General features: G+C 36.7%; 1 protein-coding gene across 1 annotated transcript in view; it reads left to right on the top strand.

Moving 5' to 3' along the window:
• NAALADL2 (N-acetylated alpha-linked acidic dipeptidase-like 2) overlaps positions 1 to 21748 on the top strand; it is a 733398-nt gene that overhangs the window by 650473 nt on the left and 61177 nt on the right. The gene's annotated exons all lie outside the window — the stretch shown is intronic.

The following is a 21748-nucleotide window of genomic DNA, read 5'->3' as shown; positions in this document are numbered from 1 at the left end:
CTTCATCCATGTTTCTGCACAGGACATGAACTCATCCTTTTTTATGACTGCATAGTATTCCATGGTGTCTATATGCCACATTTTCTTAATCTAGTCTATCATTGATGAGCTTTTGGGTTGGTTCCAAGTCTTTGTTATTGTGAATAGTGCTGCAATAAACATACATCTGCATGTGTCTTTATAGTAGAATGATTTATAATCCTTTGGGTATATACCTAGTAATGGGATTGTTGGGTCAAATGGTATTTCTGGTTCTAAATCCTTGAGCAATCGCTACACTGTCTTCCACAATGGTTGAACTAATTTATGCTCCCACCAACAGTGTAAAAGTGTCCCTTTTTCTCCACATCCTCTCCAGCATCTGTTGTTTCCTGACTTTTTAATGATTGCCATTCTAACTGGCATGAGATGGTGTCTCATTGTGGTTTTCATTTTGCATTTCGCTAATGACCAGTGATGATGAGCTTTTGTTCACATATTTGTTGGCCACAGAAATATCTTCTTTTGAGAAGTGTCTGTTCATATCCTTTGACCACTTCTTGATGGGTTTGTTTCTTTTTTCTTGTAAATTTGCTTAAGTTATTTGTATATTCTGGATATTAGCCCTTTATCAGATGGACAGATTACAAAAAGTTCTCCCATTCTGTAGGTTGCCTGTTCACTCAGATAATAGTTTATTTTACTGTGCAGAAGCTCTTTAGTTTAATTAGATCCCATTTGTCAATTTTGGCTTTTGTTGCTATTGCTTTTGGTGTTTTAATCCCTATTTAGTAAAAGGTGTTGGGAAAACTGGCTAGCCATATGCAGAAAACTGAAACTGGACTCCTTCCTTACCCCTTATACAGAAATTAACTCAAGATGAATTAAAGACTTAAATGTAAGACCTAAAATCGTAAAACCCTAGAAGAAAACCTAGGCAATACCATTCAGGACATAGGCATGGGCAAAGACTTCGTGACTGTTTTCTCTTTTCTAAACTATCTATTCTCATTTAAAATAAGTACTAATGTTTGAGAAAGACCAGATTTTTCCCTAATATTCTTTACATTACCATGAACAGCAATAATGTATTAATTATATGGGAACCTTTCTTTAGTATTACTCTTACATCATCTTTTAGGGAGTAGAATAACGGAAGCCTAAAGAAGTGGTTTCATGTCCAATGTCACAAGGATATGGACAGAACCAGGGTTAAAATCCAGATAAACTGGCTGCTACACCATTGCCACTCTGTTCTAGTAGAGGAGTTCATCCTATTTTTGTTCCATTGTTTATGGACTCTCTTTAGTAGATGTTTAAAATGCTTAAAACAATAGTAGTGTCTTTAAGATCTCATATCTTTCTTTGATCTATCTCTAATTGGTACATATATCCATAGTAAATACCAAAATTACAAACATACTATACCTTGAATATTTTTTGCATGGACATTGTAAATGTTATTATTAGATGTCTTTATTATTTCTCGATAGTCCTTGTTACTTGATGATAACTGATCAAAGAATGTTAGGAGGTCAAAAATTCAACAAATGACTATAAGATGGACACTCAAGGCTGTGCATGCTGGCTCACACCTGTAAGCCCAGCACTTTCGGAGGCTGAGGAGAGTGGACTACCCAAGGTGAGGTGTTCGAGACCAGCCTGGCCAACATGGTGAAACCCAGTCTCTACTAAAAATACAAAAATTAGCCAAGCATAGCGGCTCATGCCTGTAATCCCAGCTACTCAGAAGGCTGAGGCACAAGAATCACTTGAACCTGGGAGGTTGCAGTGAGCCAAGATTGTTCCATGGTACTCCAGCCTGGGTGACAGAGCAAGACTCTGTCAAAAAAAAAAAAAAAAAAGATAAACCCTCAAATATTTGATGATATAGAAATTACTATCTTTACAAATCCTTTATTCATCCATTCAGTAACTGTTTATTTAAACCTACTGTAAGGAATGAGCTGTGATTAGGTACTGTGTATATAGTCGATAACAAATAGGCAAGACAGCCACACTCAAATAACATATATAATATATGTAATTTATTGGAATACATATTATATACAACATATAATATATTGGAATACACATATGTATATAATATATTATATAATATGTATTATGTATTATTATATATTATATATTACATACATAATATTCAGATATATGTATATATAATATATATGTATATGTGTGTGTGTGTATATATATACATATACACCCACACTAACAAAAAGTCTATGAAACTAAAAAGCCAACTGTTCTGAGAGATAAAAACGTTGGGGGAAGTTGAGAGAAATTCTATTTCCCTTTGTTTGACATGGAAGCTTGACTAAGAAGCTCAAAATTAAGCTGGGGGTTAAAAGATGAGAATGAGTCAGCTCTACAAAGAATTGGAAGCAGAGCACTTCCGTTAGTGGGAAAAGCACATGCAAATTCATATAGGTGAAAAAAGTCTTAGAATGTCTTGAACATAAAAGTGATTGAGAGGGAAAATGGCTCAAAGTGAGAGTGAAGACCAGATTGTTATAGGCCTTAGGATGCTGGCTGATATTGGAGGGCAATGAGAAGCCAAGTTTTAAGAGCAAAGTTATATGATCTAATCTAAGTTTCAAAAACAGATAAGTCATCCAGGCTGTATATAAAGAATGTTTTGGAGGAGTCTAATTTTAGTAACTTTGGAGATTGACTTAATATAGACTTACTTTCTGGTACATAGTTATAGAATGCTGGATACATTTAAAGCTAAACAAGCAAATAAGTAACTGGCTGGAAAAAGAAAGGTATTCCTTGATGTTAGAAAGAATGAATAATACCAAACCAGAACTGTAATTTATTAATCTGATGCTACAGTTGTCTAGAAAATTAGATTTGGCTTTAGGCTCTAAGTTCAGGCCCTAGAGTTTGAATACCCACTTACGGATAAAATGACATAGCCTTTGAATTACATGATGAAATCTGCATAGAGAACAACCTTAGAAAGACTGGTAACTTGGCCTCAAGTGATCCTCCTGCCTTAGTCTCCAAAAGCACTTGGGATTACCGGTGTAAAGCATGGCGCCCAGCCACATTATCCTTTTGATGCAGGGCTACCAGGACTGATTCCTACATCTGCTATGATCTGAGCGCAAGATTTTGAATCCTTCACTAAATTATTCCCTCAATTTCCTCTAAGAATGATTTAGCCTTAGAATAAGTCACAAGATTTTTTGGTTTTTTAAATAAAAAAATTAATATACTAGGCCTGGTGTGATGGCACACACCTGTAATCCCAGCACTTTGGGAGACCGAGGCGGGAGGATTACTTGAGCCCAGGAGTGCTATCCAACATGGTGAAACCCTGTCTTTACAAAAAAACACAAGAATTAGCTAGGCATAGTGGTGCAGGCCTGTGGTTCCAGCTACTTGGGGTGTTTGCGGGGAGCATTGCTTGAACTCAGGAGGTGGAGGCCACAGTGAGCCAAGATCGCGCCACTGCCCTCCAGCCTGGATAACAGAACGAGACCCTGTCTCCAAAAAAAATACAAGGGAAAAAGAAAAGAAAAAAATAATATATGAACAGCAACCTTGAAGGAGATGATTGAAGTTTAGAGTTTAGTCTGATTTAACAGTGATCTCAAGAGAGCAGATTTTTTTCTTTTCTTTTCTTTTCTTTTTTTTTTTGAGATAGAGTTTTGCTCTTGTCACCCAGGCTGGAGTGCAGTGGCATAATCTCGGCTTACTGCAAGCTCTGCCTCCTGGGCGCAAGTGATTCTCTTGCCTCAGCCTCCAGAGAAGCTGGGATTACAGGCACCCAGCTAACTTTTTTTGTATTTTTATAGAGATGGAGGATCACTTGAGGCCAGGAGATCAAGACCAATCTGGGCAACATAGCAAGACTCTGTCTCTACAAAAGTATTTAAAAATTAGCCAAGCCTTGTGCCACACACACCACTGCATTCCAGCTTGGCAACAGAGTGAGACCTTGTGTCAAAAAAAAAAAAAGGATAATGTGATTATTTTGGTGTAAACCTTGTTTTGTACCAAAACACTAGCATGGAATTTTTTAAGGTGAGCTATGATGGCCTTTGTCTCATCCGCTTTGTGCTAAAATGTTTTTTCAGCTGTGATTGGGGTAGGGGCCAGGGTGAATCTCCTCTGTAACTCTGACCTGAATCTTCAGGAAAGAGGATTGAGGAAGAAGGTCTTGGTTAAAATAAATCGGGTTGTCAAGCAGGGGTGATTTTGCCCCCATGGAGCATTGGCAATGTCTGGAGACATCTTTTGGTTGTCACAAATGTGGGATGGGAGTTGCAAAAAAAGAAAAAAGAAAAAAGAAAGACTGGTATCTTGTTAAATGAGTCACTAGAAATCTCTATCTACTACTGGTCCAATATGTTGCTAAAAGAAAACTTGCTCTACCTAAGATAAAAGAGTATGTTCATATTGAAAGTACCATGAAAAATTGACATCCTAAACTCTACTACATGTGGAAATGGTTTACAGTTTTATATTATTCACATCATGTGAGAATCTCCAAGTTAGAAACATAAAGTAAAACTTGTTCTAAACTGATGAAATAACTATTGCGCATGACAGTTACAAATGTAAACTGCTTTACAGTAATATTTTTTAATATTTCCAAGATGATTTTTTTAAAACATAGATTAGGTCATGTCACTTCTCACTTAAACTCGGGTTTCTCATTGCACTTACAATATCAGTTAGCAGCCTAAATGCCTATGACAATCTGATAGCCAATCTCACTTGGAACTATAGCCTCTTAGCTTATTCAGGCTGTGTACCAAAATGCTATAAACTCAGTAGTTTATAAACAACAGAAATTTATGTCTTACAGGTCTGGAGGCTTGGCAGTTCAAGATCAATGCTTGGCAGATTCGTGTCTTGCGAGGACTGTTTCCTGATTCACAGGAGGTGCCTTTGCACAGTGTCCTCATGTGGCAGAAGGAACAAGCTAACTCTCTGTGGTCTCTTTTCTAAGGACACTAATCCCAATCACGAGAGTTCTGCCTTCATGTTCTAGTCACCTCTCACAGACCTTGCTTTCTAATATCATAAACTTGGGGGTTAGAATTTCAACATATAAAGTTTGGGAGGACACATTCAGGCCATAGCACCCTCTCAGCCATTTTTATTTCTTTGAAACATACATAGACATATGTGCACGGAAGTGTTCACAACAAAAATTATAAATAATGGTAGAAATTGATCCACTGTGATAAGCGTACAAAACAATCCATCTGAACACAACAATCAATGCTGAAATAAACTATAAGAGTTTTTTGAAATTATTAAATAATTTTAAAAATTAGAAACCATAATGAAAGGATTGATCATGGGATAGAAAGTAATTTTAAAAAGAATTACTCTAGAAATAACATAGTCAGTGAAATGAAAAATACAGTGGGTGATTGAAAAAGGAATGTATATAAATGTTGAGAGCTATTTGTTGAAGTGAAACATAAATGTAAATAAGTAACCCAGAAAACATCAAAGGAAGGAAAATACAATGAAAAATGAGAAAGTCATATCTTTTGACCCTCTCATTCTAAATTCCAGAATAATTTAGAATGATTCTAAATATTATTGTTTCTAAATATATTAGATTTATAAATCAATCAGTTGAATAAAATCAATTTATTGATTCTAAATATAAATAATTATTGGGGGAGACGCAGTATTTGAAGGCATAATGGTTGATAATTTTCCAATATTCATTAATGAAGTCAATTTTTATTCTGAAGATCAAATCACAAGTAGGATATATTAAAAATAAACTCACATCTAAAAGAAATTGTGATGAAGTGGCTTGTAGGGATCAAAGAGAGGTTGCCTAAGTAAGAATAACAACTAGACTGCAACCAAGGACTCCTTCATAGCAGCAAAATAAAATAGAAATAACTTCAAAACGTTAAAGAAAAATAATTCACAACCTAGAATTCTGTACTAATCTAAAGTATCATTCAAAATTGAGAAATAAATGAAGATATTTTTAGAAAAAGGCTGAGAAAAGTTTGCCACTTACAGGCTTTCACTGAAATAACTACTAAAGAATACGTTCAGTAAGAAGGAAATTGAATCCTGTTATAGTGCAAAGATAAAAGAACTAACACTGTGCCAAAAAATGGTGAAGATGTGGATAAGTATAACTAATTTTTGACTATAAAGAAAACCACACTAATAAGAATTACTAGAAAATATCAGACAATGTAAGAGAGAAAATGAAGGGCTTTAATGAGTTGTAAGCATCTCGTGTAGTTCATGGTTGGGAGATGGGTACAGATATTGATTACCTCTAGACTTTGTTAGTCAACTGAGCTTGCCTAAGATTTAATGTGCCTGACCAAATAAATAAAAAATAAAAATAGAATATACAATTAAATATATTCAGAAATAAAAGAACAAGGAAAAAAAAAACTCAGTCAAGCTAATATACTTCAAGAAGAAGAAAAGGAAGTAAAGAAAGCTCATTGTCTAGAAAACACAAAATAATAAAATAAATGCAAATGTATCTGTAATTATAATAACAGAGTAAATATTTTTAAAATTCTCAGACTGGATTTTTGACTCTTAAGAAATGCAGTTACATATTAATTTCAAGTTGTACACTATCAAAGAAGGCTGATGTAATAATATCAACATCAGCCAAAGTAGACTTTAAGGCAAAGTTCAAGCTTAGAGGTTTTTCTAATTAGAGGATGAGCTCATAAGGTTTTTAAAATGAATAATTAGGAAGTACAGCAATTCTGGATATACAGGCACCAACTAACATGTATACAAAATAAAAACTGATCAAACTATAGGAAGAAATCAATACATCTACTACCACAATGTAAAATCATTAATACATTTCTCTCTAGAGGTGTAGAGAAATTAAGAATAAATTGGTATAATATAAGAGCTGGGATGGGAGGTGGGGTAACTACATAAGATAATGTACCTAGACATGGTGAGTGTCTTAGAGAGGGATTGTGAGCTACTACAGGAGAATTTAGAGCACAACGAAATCAGGAGATTGTTTTTTAATGCATTATAATAAAGTGTCATAAAATGCAATGGGCGGATTTTATAGCTCACTACTATTTGCATATTTTTTGTATATGGTATGTTTACCAAATTTTCCATTTGTATTTCATATTTTCATCATACACACATGCGCACATACCCACACACCATCAATTTGGATTCATTTCTCACATTTTGTTATCTGTAAAAGTAATGTATTGAGAGCTTTAAGATCTTAATCCCAGTTCTGGATTTGCCTCTAAAAATTATGTAATGTTTGGCAAATCAAATCATTTCAACTTTCAACCCCTATATTCTTATCTGCAAATTGAGGTGACAAAATCAGACGGAGAGGATGTATTTCATCAATTGCTACTCCATAAATTTATCTAAAATGTTTGACATTTTGGGAATTATAAATGCATATTTAAATTATGTATTTCACAAGTATATATTGTGTAGCAATTAGTTTTTCCATTAAAATGAGGACAAATTATTTATTCCATGAATGACACAGTACATATCTGAGATAATAAAACCCAGGCACTTCTTAATCTGCCTGAGTAAATGAGGTGGTTAACTAGAGCACAACACCAGGATATGTCCCCAGTTTTTTAAATAAGTTGAATAAATGGGCACTGAATTATTGCTACCCCTACAAAGACATTGTTAGCAATTTATCATAATGAAGGTAAAAATAAAATATGTACATTACTAAACATAGCCTCTTTTGGTGTTGTTTTCCACTAAATAAATTACATTTTAAGTGAAATAGGTTTTTGTTATAATCTACCAGAGCCTTCATAGCCTGACCTCAATCTATATCATTACCAGTATTGCATAATATAATCTGGTAGATTTGTTGATAGGATTAAATTAAATCATCTATTTACAGTTACAATGAAAGGTCTGGCACACAGTAGATTTTCAGTTAATACTTGTTCCTTTCCTTTGCCTGCCTTTAGAATATGCGAAAACCATAGACACACTATGTAACCTCTTTATCAGACCAGTGTGCTAACTTCTTTGCAAAAAGTGAACAGTCATATGATACAATGATGCATAGTGTAGTGTTTCTAACTTTTCTGAGGATCTAAACATACAAAGCTCACACAAACTTTAGAGAACAAAGGAAGCAGGTTTCCTGAAGTTTATGGGTAGGTGTCCTACCTCTGCTACTTAATCGGCATCTAGGGGCAGGCTCTGCTGAGCCCCAGCCTCTAGTCAAGCTCTCCTAGAAATAGAAGAGACTGCTCAGTTCACAGCATCTGTATGAGCAAGTTGCCTAAGAAACATGAGGTTTGTCAGAGCTCTGGCAGCTGGTTAAAATCCTTTTCGGGTTCCAGAAAATAGTCACAATAGCCCTCGACTTCTGTTATTAGATTGAATCCTTCAGTACTCTCAGTACTCCTCAATAACCAACCATATGCTAAAAATTTAAGAGAATATTGTGCCTGAGTTTTAGAGTAAACCCTTACAGATGAGGTAACAGAGGCCCATAGAAGTTCAAGTAGTAAATTGACACATTCTAAATTAAGGCTAATGTGTTTTCAACAATAAACATTTAGATATTATACTTTTTGGTGATGGTGGTAACATGGTAATATGAGTACCAATTGTTAGATGAAATTAAGACATGAAATCCTTTCTATCTTCACTTTTCCAGATCAGGCTTTACTTTGGCCTATTATGTGGAATTTCTTAAGCCTTTTTCCAGGTTAATTTGTTAGTAATCACAGTGTTTCTCTAAAAAAATCTAATTCTTCAAGACATTCCAAGACATTCCAATATAAATAGAACATCTTTCTCCTTTATAAGGAGCTTATTGAGAAGGAAGAAAGGGATCCCTTGCAATATAATCATCTTCTCCAACTTTATTTTCATTTTCTGCTTTAAAAAAATCCTTCCATCAAGACTGATTGACTTAGTGTTAGGATCATAATTTTCACTTACCTGTTCCTCTTACTAAGAGTGCTGCCTTTAATTCTCTCCACATCTCTAAATTGTATCCTTCCTTTACGATCCAGCAAAATGGAACTATCCTCCAAAAACTGTTCTTGGTCTATTGCTGTTCATAGTAACCAGTGTTCTCCTATTTATAACCTTTGAGGTGTGACATTTCATATGTTCTTTTTGTTTTTCTTTGCTAATAGCATGCAAACCATCCAAAGCCCCTTTAGTACAGGAACTATGTCACAGTTTTACCATTTAACTGGGGACTACTGAATTATATGCAGGAGCTTTATAAGCATCTCATCAAGATAAATATCACTTAGACAAAGGGTACTAATAAAAGTATAAGGTCATATGACACGGTTTAACTGGTCAACTATAAAGGTACTAAAATTCTTGAATTGTTGGGCTATGTTATATAGGACATCCTGGGATATTTGAGAAGCAAGGAACTATTAATATAAGAGTCCTGTTTATCACTAAGCAACATGTAAAGAAAAAAGAGAAATCTTGGAATTTCTAGAGCTTGACAGTGTGCTCTGTTTATGCAGCTTCTTATTTACATACATATATTTTTGGATTCAACTAAACAATAGCATCTAGTTCTAAGAAAGTTACTGTAAGAACCTTGTCATGAATATAATCACACATCAAAGGATCTAAAGCCCTTGTGGTGTTTCTTCTATTTTTAAAATGTCAAGTCTCACTTTGTAGGATGCAGTCCGCAATAACATTTATTGCATTTATAGTCGAGAAAGAAACTGCATTAACAATGTAATTGCCTACAGTCAGGGTCACATATATTTTGACTATCATTTAAAATCTCACTAGGTAGAAGCAGCAAGTTCAAAAGAGCAGTTGTTTATTTTTTTTCATTCCCATATCTCTACATCTCTCTAGTGACTTCATTGTCTCTATAAGATAGAAACATGGTGTCATTATTTTTTAATGTTCATATTTTTTGAAAAAATGAAGCAATATTCCAAGATATTATTTTTTACGAAACAGAATTATACCAGATGTCCAAATCTATAATAGAACAGAGGTTTATTTTTTGTTGTTTTTTCAACTGGCACATATAAAAGGAAATAATTAGATTAATAATTTATATCAAAATAATATAGATCTATTAACTAAATAATTGGCTCTCTATGTGATTGCATTCATTTATTACCAAGATGATCTTTGTTTAATGGTTGGATATTAGAAGGAAATAACATTTTTGTCCTTTACTAAAGCACTGTTTTATTAAATTCCTAAAGAGAAAACTAAAACCACAGTGTTTCACATGTACAGATACTCAGCATTATGCCCTGGAAATACAATTTCTAAGAGAATTTTCTCTTTATAGCTCTTTGTGAACGACTTCTTCTGTCTTGATGCATTATGTATGCTTGTTATATGTTTCTTTAGCATTATTACAAACTCTGCTAAATCAATTCTCTAGTCTTTCTATGATTAATTGATTTGGATAATGTACAAAGTACATTATTTAAGAAACATAAAATTAATCTTTTAAAAATACACAACCACTGCGCTCTTTGTCACACCACAGCTACGATAGTATTTGCCACTACTCTAGAGTATCTTAGAGAATTGTTTTACTTCATAAATCTCTCCTTCCCTTTTTTAGATTCAGGAAAGCAGGATCTACAGACATGAAAATTAGCACTGGACTGTATCAAAAGTTATAATCCTGGTAGGATCACTTGCTCAGGTCTTTATTTTAAATAGGTGTAACCAGCCCTTAATTATTCCTTGGAATCATATGTTCACATTTGGTAAATATCGGCCACTGGTATTCCTGATTTGCTAAAATTAGAAAAGGGCTTGGAAAAAAATTTCAAAGGTGCTAATTAGGGTAACAATTAAGAGTTCAGATCTGCAGCCAGAATGCTTGGGCTCAAATCTCAAAATTGCCATGTGCTAGCTAAGTGGACCTTGGGAAATTTAATTAACTGAGCAATACTTCTATTTTCTCATGCAAAATAGAATAAGGGTATTGTAAGGATTCAATGAATTAATTTATATAAAGAATTTAGAATAATGCCTGGCATATGGCAAGAGTGCAACAAATGTTAGCTGCTGTTATTATTATTAATGATATCATGTTAAAGATAGTTATTAGAGAAATAAAATGAAGATACTTAATTTGTCAATCAGCACATGCAAATTACTACTAAACATAGTAAAAAAGTAAAGTTAGTATCTTGAAGTTTCTTTTTCCAGAACACTAAGAAATATTAACATACTTTGGTCCCTCTCTAGAAACAATATGACCAGCAGAAAATACAAATATGTTACAAAGTCACAACATGACTACATCACTGAAAAATAGTCATTACAAATGCCAAAAAACTAATTTGTTACTTCTGAATTGATGTGTGGATATATTTTCTCCACTGTAGTAACAATTTAAAAACAGATAGGTGATGACAGTCACCAAAAGAGGAGAGCTATCTTACATTTAGAAAAAAAAAAAAAAAATTATGAGTTTACTTTTCTGTGGCATGGGAATAGAAAGTAAGCATCTATTTTAGTGATAGTTTTGCAAATACTAAACTTTATCTTTGCCTGAGGCTTTCTTCAGCCCTGGAAAGTTGCCAGTGAACAGGACAGTTCAGAGATTAAAATGTAACACCTCCATGTAGCAATGCCCAAGTGGAAGCTAGTGAATCAATACACTGCTCCCTTGCCCCTTGAATGGGAAAATCCTGAGGCACTAGCTCTCAGGTTTTCTCCAGAAAGGTTAAGCTTCAGTCATCCACAGTGATAGCTGACTTGATAATGTGCCTTCTATTGGCTCTCTTGTCTTCCTTGTCTCTCCTTCCCATCCTACTACCCTCACCTCTCAATGGACTACTTGTGCTCAGATTTCATCTCAAGTTTGTTGTTTTGAGGGGGAATCCAGACTAGGATTCCTGGTAAACTGGAGATGGTGTGATCAGAGTTTAGGCTGAGAAACTAGACAGGAAATGGGGCTTTCAGCGGAAGCAGAAGCTGGAAAGGAGGATTTGAATCAGGGAGTTTATTTTCCTAGCCATTGGTTTCTTGACATCATGAGTCGCCTTCTTCTATAATGCCCTGGTGTTGGCAGGTGTTAGTACATATTTGCAAAAAATATATATACTGTTAGCAGGTTAGGGCTAAGTGAAGAGCCCAACTCTTTCATAATCAAATTAAATTTCAGGGGAGACATGCCTTGTTTACATCTTCTTGCTTTGTTTCACATCCCATCAATTTTTCATCATGTCCAAATGCTCCCGAGAGCCTTTGCATGGTCTATCAGCTCCAGAAACTTGGCAGCTCTGCAGGGAAGGCATGTGCCAGCCTGCAAACCCAGTGTCTCAGTATCCTCATTCAGCTCTTGGCCACTGTTAGAAGCATGGTGGGGACTGAAACAGCAGTTTCTCAGCATGCTGAGAGAAAAGAGCTCTCTTTCCTCCAGAGATATTCACAGCTATGGCCATTCCACTGTCCAAACTGCTGTTTTCAAGTTTAACACTGTTTGCTCACACAGGTCTTTACGTTCACACATAGTATCTTTTTGGTAGGCCCATGGACCAAACAGGATAAGTCACAGGAGCTCCTAAAAATGGCCATAAGTCCTTGAAGCAAATTGCACTATCAGGGGCTATTGGAATTCTTCAACAACTTTGGAATCCTTTGCTAAAAGATAAGGTACCACCTAAGGTAGTCTTCATTTGAGACTACCTCAGTCCATCAAAATGATTCTAATGTCTTTGAAAACTTAAGAAGGAAAAGTGGAATCTTGAACTATTTCATTCCTAAAAGGTTAGAGATTCCATGACAATTTTCCTATCTCTTTCTTCTCCAACTATTGGCCTTCACAAATGTAAGCAGTGGAAGCAAGGTCTTTGGCAAGGCCTCCTAAGCATTCCACCAAAATCTTTCTACAGAAGGAAACCTTCAAGTCATCCACTGGCAAGAACAGGAGTGTTATTCAGGTGTTGGGAGGTCTCCACTTATCCATGAAACTCTCTTGGGGCTCTCATGGTGGCTCTTGTTGGGGCTGAGGGAACAGGTGTGGCATTTAAAATTTTCCTCACTAGTTTCTGTGACATGGGTTGGATCTCAAGCTTCCTTTTTGATAGTTGTGGAGGTTGTATAAGTTCTTGCTTTTTTAAGACACTTTTACTTTCAAGTAATTTTTTTCATATATAAACTTGTCAAATTATAGTTGAATACTAGATACTGTAAATTTTGCTATAGGTCAAGAGGAGCAATGGAAAGAAAGTGAGATAAACAGGTCTGTTTTTTGAGAGTACACAAGAAACATATCCCAAACAAGTAACTGCACAACTCAGAAGACGATGTGGAGAATGTGTTGGAGGCAGACATTTCAAACAATTAGGGAGTTTGTGGAGTATTCCAGATGAAAGACAACGACAGTCTTAAGGCTACATTTTAGTCATGTTATGGATACATGGATTTTGGACAGTAATTGTGCATTACATCGTTTAATTTTTAATTTTGGGGGGAAATAGGTTGGGTATGTCAGGAATACATCTTTGATCCCGCTCCTCTATGGATACTGCAGCTTTTGAAAGGGGTCATGAGGACTGGAGGCTGCTTCTCATTCTGCTCATGTTCAGGAAACTCCCTCCACTCCTCTTGTCCATGGTTGGCTGCCCTAAGGTTTGTTATCCACAGGATGTTTGTTGTTAAATTGGGAGGTTTCTAGTATAAAGTGACATAAATCAGAGTCATGTCACTTCAGCATGAACATAACAGCCTGAAGGGCATTATGCACCACAAAATCCTGTTGTAAAGACTCTTGCCAGGCTGTGATCTATCCGGTTATGCCTCTGGTCTGAAAGTTAAAAGGAGTGGAGCAGACTCCCTGAAGATCACTGGATCATGGCCATACGCCTTCGATGAGTTTGAGGGTTTTCTGACCCTTTGCCCCACACTCGACACACAGACTTACTTCTCAGTAACTGAGAACTCCATTTCAGTCACACTGGTTTCTTGTTCCTCTAAAAAATCTTGTTTTACTCTAAAAGTAAAAAGAAAGTCTTGGCTGTTTTCTATCCCAGATTTCTGCTCATTTTATTCCCGTGGTCGAAAATGCCTTTCCCATTTTACAGTCATCTAGATTCCCGCTCTCCAAATATATGTGTATGCTTATGTGGTATGTTTACAGTGAAATAGAAAATGGTGCTTTCTAGGAAATAAATTATTCATATTTACTAATTTTATACTGTTAACTTCTTTTTCCAGTTGGGTAAAAGTGGAATGACTTATCTCTAACAGAAAAGTAAGTTCTAAAGAGAGCAACTCTCTTTTACGACATTTTAGCTCTTTTCTCTCCCCCATAGCATGGTAATGATCACACAATAAAGGATCAATAGCTACTAGTTAAGATGGTTCGTGATTCATCTACTATTTGTCATGGTGTCTTATACCGTGTGTTAAAGTGAACTAACAATGGCCTGAGAAGGACTCTGTACTTCTATATTTGAGTCTTCGTGGATGAACTGTAACCTAACTAATAGGTAGACAAGATTCAAAACCTAACTTAGGTGTATGTGCCTGTGACAATAGCTGAGTCTTTGTGAATCCCAGCAACCACACTTCAACCGCTCATACGCTGCTGAGCGTTCAAACTGTGTTCAAATAAGGCAAACGCCAATCTGTAACCAATCCAGCTGTTTCTGTACCTCACTTCCAATTTCTATACATCACTTCCCTTTTCTTTGTCTATAAATTTGTCCTGACCGTGAGGCATCCCTGCAGTCTCTGAATGTGTTGTGATTCTGAGGGCTGCCGGATTCACAAATCACTCATTGCACAATTGAACTCCTTTAAATTTAATTCAGCTGAAGTTTTTTTTTTTTTTTTTTTTTTCACATGCCACAGTGACATCCTAGTTTTCTTTTTTTTTCCGATGGTAACCTATAAAACAGGTGTGATGCTTATCTCACAACATCAACTTTCATAGTAGGGCTGTATTTCATTTTAAATTTAATTGAGGACATAAAAAAATCCCATGATAATAGTTTAACTTACAGCTTAAGTGAAAGGTATAGACTATGGTTACTTTAATCTGGGTATATAAAAATATAGAAAACCACACAATGCTCAGCCATGCTGTGGCTAAAGAGAAATTACATTATAGACTCAAGGCAATGATATTATTTTAGTGAACCTGTATATGTTTTACTGCATTGTCCACTCAATAAATGAAAACTTTGTTAAAAGCATTTATTGCAAATGCAGTCACCATACTGTGTAATAGCTACAATAATTAAGGGGAGAAAATGTGCCCTACTTTTCAGATATTGACAGTTTAGTAAATAATTTTTTTCTTTCTACATTGGTCTGGGGAGTAAGAGAAAGACTTGTGACGATGTCAAAGAGTTAGTTATCCCCTATAAAAGTTTATCTTTCTTTGGCCTGAAGTAATTTTAGTTGTATTTAAAGGTGCAAAAGAGTATTTTAAGAAAACTTAATACACACACACACACACACACACACACACACACACGTGTCTCTGTGTGTGTATACTTTTTCCTTAAACTTTGTAAGTCATCTGTTACCTTGTTGTCTCATAGGGTGATATTTATATTCTTAAAAATCTAGAATAAGTTTCTATGTATAGTTTTTATCTTTGGATAATCGGATCTTGCCTTAGACCAGTGAGACCACTAGCTCTAGAAACATCACTATTATTTAGTAAGAGAGGAAAGCCTTGGCAATGTGGTGAGTATTAACTCACTTTTCAACACAGTGATCCTTTTATAGTTTTTAAACATTTTTAGTTCTGTACAGTTTTTTATTTCTAATTTGTTCTTCTTTCATCTTCTGCTCAGGGCTAGTATGGTCAGAGAACAGTGGAAAAGGAAAGACACCAGGGTCTTGAGGCACATGTGTGCTTGTAAAGTCATTGCATTGTAATTTTACAGATATTGAATAGTTATTTACTTATGCTATGTGCCACAGGCATGCAAATATCACAGATGTTCAGGATTAGAAATAAGATATTACAGGTATTGATGAGTAGTATTACAAGAAACATAGGTTTTTGTATTTTTTTCTTCACCAAGAAACACAGTAGTATAGTGGAAAGAACAGTTGGCAAGAAGTAAAGAATTCAGAGTGTAGCTTTAGTTTTCCACAAATAACCAACTGAGAGATTTTTTTCTAGATTCTGACTTAAACTTCGTGCTATAGCAAAAAAAGTAGCACAGGCCTTCAGATCAATTACACTTTGGTAGGTGACTTGACCAAGTTAACTAATCTCTGAGAGCCTCAATTTCTTTTTTTATATGAACATGATACCTGCCTTGCTGAGCTGTTGTGAGAATTAGAGAGAATGATGTTTGAAAACTTCCATACAGCTTTGATGCCTAGTAGGTGCTCCAGAAAATTTGGTTATTGATATTTTAACTTTGCCATTACTGATAACTGTTCTCTGTGAAGCTGATTCCCAGAGTTTTTAACACAAGATATTAATTCCCCATCTACCTGTCTCTTAAGGTTGTCAGGATAATGAAATGAGACATACAGGTATAAAGCACTTTCAAAAGAATGAGACCTTGTATGAATGTAAAGGAAAGTTGTTCTGGCATGCCTGAGGAAGACCGAGTTTCAGAGTGTGTAAGAATATGCAGTGTGGCTCATCTATTTGTGCTGCATGGCAAGGAGTGTACAAATCTTCCTCTTGCTTACGAAGCTGCAAAGAAAGCCGATTTAGTCTAAGCATTCCATAGTGGGCCAGGTGTTTCTGAAGTCTCAATCTTTGTTGCCAGTTTCTCTTTGAAAGAAATAGCAAGGTAGTTGGCTTATATTCCCATGTTCAAGGTGCCAAGCCACTCTTAAAAAACAAACACAAGAGCTTTCTGCAGCAGCACTCAAAGAAGTCACCTTTCTCCCTCCTCCTTTTTCCTTTCTTTTAATCTTTTGTAATGTGTGGTATCCAGATTCTAAGTGTAAACAAAGCATGTCTTTTCTGGAGTCCCTATTATACAGTGCAAATTGGAAAAAATAAATCTATCATAATCCTTCTTAATTTCTTTTAAAAATCCTTTTTATAAATAATTTATTTTTATATTTTGGTGTTTCTTGTATGATTTGGATGAAGTGAGGTGGAGTTGATGGATAATTTATATCAATCTATGGCAAACAATATATTTCCTGAAGTACAGCGTGATCAAAGTAGGCAGTTTCCCAGGATTTTTGTGACCACTACGCTGGTGTAGGGGCAAAAGGAAAGCTTTGCCTCCACTCTCTGAAGGTTTGCTGAAAGTGAACTGACAACAGGCAGACTAATAGGAGAAAAAGGCATAGATATTTATTTAATATGCAGGATGGGGGGAATTGCATAGGATTACCCAATAACTCAGTGGACTATAGAAATATATTTATGTGCCCTTTATTGTAAAGCAGAGAGAGAGATGGAGAATTTAGACTATTCTTCTCATGAATGGTATATTATTATTAGGGATAATAAATGGACCTGGGAGACAAAATTAATTTGTAAATGATTCTCTTTAGTATTTGAATCATCCTTAGAGGCAACACTATCTGTTGGAAAAAGTCCATCCAGATGTGGTTGCATCCCTCACTGACAATGAGATTTCCAAGAGGCAACACTATCTGTTGGAAAAAGTCCATCCAGATGTGGTTGCATCCCTCACTGACAATGAGATTTCCAAGAGAGGATGAAAGGTAATTGTGTTCCTCTTTGGAGGTTCACAGTTTTTACATGGATAAGAGAACTTCAGAGAACATCCTCACCTTTTGCTTTGAGAAAGACAGAAGTGTTGGGAGGGTACGGGGCAAGCAAGGGCAGAGAGACTTTGAGGCTCTTTCTTTAGCTTAGTATGTCAAAGTCTCATGTGGTAGAATACTTTTTCAGCACCCCGATATTGAGGATAAGTCTCTGCAAAGGTATATTAGAAATTGGTTGCTACATTTGGGAGAAAACAAAGGAATAAAAGATTATCAAAAGTGGTTCTTCAATGAGAACACATGGATGCAGGAGGGGAATAACACACACTGGGGTCTGGCAGTGTGGTAGGGTGGCAAGAGGAAGAGCATTAGGAAAAATAGCTAATGCACGTGGCGCTTAATACCTAGGTGATGGATTGGTAAGTGCAGCAAACCACCATCGTGCACATTTATCTGTGTAACAAACCAGCATATCCTGCACATGTACCCCAGAACTTAAAATAAAAATCAAAAAGGGGTTCTTTCTTCTCTTTATTTCTAATAAACACATTTTTCCCAAGCACATAGAAGAAGATCAAATTGAATTGTATTTTTATGACTTGAATTGTGCAAACAATTGGGAAATATAACTTTTAATATTGTATTAGTTCATTTTCATACTGCTGATAAAGGCATAGCGGGCTGGGCGCGGTGGCTCATGCCTGTAATCCCAGCACTTTGGGAGGCCAAGGCAGGTGGATCACAAGGTCAGGAGATCGAGACCATCCTGGCTAACACAGTGAAACCCCGTATCTACTAAAAAAAAGTACAAAAATATTAGCCGGGCATGGTGGCAGGCACCTGTAGTCCTAGCTACTCGGGAGGCTGAGACAGGAGAATGGTGTGAATCCGGGAGGTGGAGCTTGCAGTCAGCCCAGATTGCACCACTGCACCCCAGCCTGGTGACTGAGTGAGACTCCATCTCAAAAAAAAAAAAAAAAAAAACAAGCAAACAAAAAAAAACCCCACATACTGATGACTGGGCAATTTACAAAGGAAAGAGATTTAATGGAGAACTCACAGTTCCATGAGGCTGGGGAAGCCTCATAATCATGTCAGAAGGCAAGGTGGAGCAAGTTACATCTTACGTGGATGGCAGTAGGAAAAGAGAGAGCTTGTATAGGAAAACTCTTGTTTTTAACATCATCAGATCTCATGAGACTCATTCACTATCACAAAAACAGTATGGGAAAGACCCGCCGCCAAGATTTAGTCATCTCCTACTGGATCCTTCCCATAACATGTGGGAAGTATGGGAGCTACAAGACGAGATTTGGATGGAAACACAGAGCCAACCCGTATCATTGCACCCCTGGCCCCTCCCAAATCTCATATCTTCATATTTCAAAACCAAACATGCCTTCCCAACAGTTCCCCAAAGTCTCAACTCATTTCAGCATTAACTCAAAAGTCCACAGTCCAAAGTCTCATCTGAGACAAGGCAAGTCCCTTCCACCTATGAGCCTGTAAAATCAAAAACAAGTTAGTTCCCTCTTAGATACGATGGGGGTACAGGCTTTGGGTAAATACAGCCATTACAAATGGGAGAAATTGATCAAAACACAGGGGCTACAGGCTCCATGCAAGTCCAAAATCCAGCAGAGCAGTCAAGTGTTAAAGTTCTAAAATGATCTCCTTTGACTCCATGTCTCACATCCAGGTTATGCTGATGCAAGAGGTGGGTTCCCACGGCTTTGGGAAGCTCTGCCCATGTGGCTTTGCAGGGTATAGCCCCCATTCTGGCTGCTTTTACTGGCTGGTGTTGAGCATCTGTGGCTTTTTCAGGTACACAGTGCAAGCTGCCGGTGGATCTACCATTCTGGAGTCTGAGGATGGTGGCCCTCTTCTCACAGCTCCACTAGGTGGTGCCCCAGTAGGGACTCTGTGGGGGCTGTGACCCTACATTTCTTTTTTGCACTGCCCTAGTAGAGTTTCTCCATGATGGCCTCACCCCTGCAAACATTTTTGCTTGAGCATCCAGGCATTTCCATATACCTTATGAAATTTAGGCAGAGGTTCCAAAGCACAATTCTTGACTTCTGTGTACCCACAGGACCAATACTATGTGAAAGCTACCAAGACTTGAGGCTTCCACCCTCTGAAGCAACAGCCTGAGTTGTTCCTTGGCCCCTTTTAGTCAAGAATGGAGCAACTGGGACTCAGAGCACCAAGTCCGCAGACTGAACACAGCAGAGGGACCCTGGGCCTGGCCCACAAAACTATTTTTTCCTCCAAAACCTCCAGGCTTGTGATGGGAGGGGCTGCCGCAAAGGTCTCTGACATGCCCTGTAGACATTTTCCCCATTGTCTTGATGATTTAACAGTTGGCTCCTTTTTACTTGGACAAATTTCTCCAACTGCCTTTAATTTCTCCATAGAAAATGGGATTTTCTTTTCTACCGCATTGTCAGACTGCAAATTTTCCATACTTTTATGGTCTGTTTCCCTTTTAAAACTGAATGCCTTTATCAACACCCAAGTCATCTCTTGAATCCTTTGCTGCTTAGAAATTTCTTCTACCAGATACCTTAAATCATCTCTCTCAAGTTCAAAGTTCCACAAATCTCTAGGACAGAAGCAAAATGCCACCCATCTCTTTGTTGGAACATAACAAGAGTCACCTTTGCTCCAGTTCCCAACAAGTTCCTTATCTTTATCTGAAACCACCTCACCCTGGATTTCATTTTCTCTATAATTGTCAGCATTTTGGTCAAAGTCATTCAACAAATCTCTATGGAGTTGCAAACTTTCCCACATTCTTCTGTCTTTTTCTCTGCCCTCCAGACTGTTCCAACATCTACCTATTTCCCAGCTCCAAAGTTGCTTCCACATTTTCAGGTATCTTTTCAGCAGTGTCCCATTCCTGGTACCCATTTATTGTATTAGTCTGTTTTCATGCTGCTGATAAAGACGTACTGAAGACCAGGCAATTTACAAAGGAAAGAGGTTTAATGGAAAACTCACAGTTTCACGTGGCTGGGGAAGGCTCACCATCATGGCGGAATACAAGGAGGAGCAAGTCACATCTTTCAAGGATGGTAGCAGGAAAAAAGAGAGCAGGGAAACTCCCATTTTTAACACCATCAGATCTTGTGAGACACATTCACTATCACAAGAACAGCATGGGAAAGATATACCCCCATGATTCAGTCATCTATTACCAGGTCCCTCCTGTAACACATGGGAATTATGGGAGCTGCAAGATGAAATTTGGGTGGGGACACAGAGCCAAACCGTATCAAAGTTTAAATGGAATTTGCACCTTGTTGAATATATATATTTGGATATGTAACAGAATACTTTCCTTGTAAATTATATCTTTTATGCATTGTGTCTCAAGTTAGTGTGCTAATTTCCCCTGTGTAGTTTCACAAGACAATGTTTTTCATTCACTAACCACATTTCATACTGCATTAATAATATCAACATGGTAACATTTCCCTGTGTGCTGCCTTCAGGGTTATGAGAGATGTAGGGGCATTCGTTAAGTCCAGGTAAATATTAAATATCACCTGTGTAGTTTCACAAGACAATGTTTTTCATTCACTAACCACATTTCATACTGCATTAATAATATCAACATGGTCACATTTCCCTGTGTGCTGCCTTCAGGGTTATGAGAGATGTAGGGGCATTCGTTAAGTCCAGGTAAATATTAAATATCACTTATGAGAGAGAGAGAGAGAGAGAGAGAACAATGGCACTTTCTGTCAGCCGTAAGGTCCTTTGAGATGTGTATGAATGCATATGACTCGTTCAGCCTGTTAAGCAGATGCTAGTTCAGCTGTAGTGCATGTGTCAATATTCAGACAGTTTTGGGGTGGGGTCATGGGGGAATTATGCATGTATAAAAATTACAGATATGAGCTTTGGGGATGCCTTTTAAAATCTGTATTTATTTTAAGCATTGATCTCAAAGATGTATTAATACTATTAGTTTTGATTATAGAAAGTCATAAAAATTAAAAAAGCAATTAGGAATAGAATAAAAGCATGAAGGAAAATTGTATCTAAGATTTTGAAGAAGAGTTATTGGAAGCCAAATGTGAAAATCTACCAGTGAAGACAC

The sequence above is a fragment of the Colobus angolensis genome, unplaced genomic scaffold (assembly GCF_000951035.1).
Source record: "Colobus angolensis palliatus isolate OR3802 unplaced genomic scaffold, Cang.pa_1.0 Scaffold228, whole genome shotgun sequence".
NCBI classification, from domain to species: domain Eukaryota; kingdom Metazoa; phylum Chordata; class Mammalia; order Primates; family Cercopithecidae; genus Colobus; species Colobus angolensis.
This window is presented reverse-complemented; position numbering and strand designations above follow the sequence as displayed.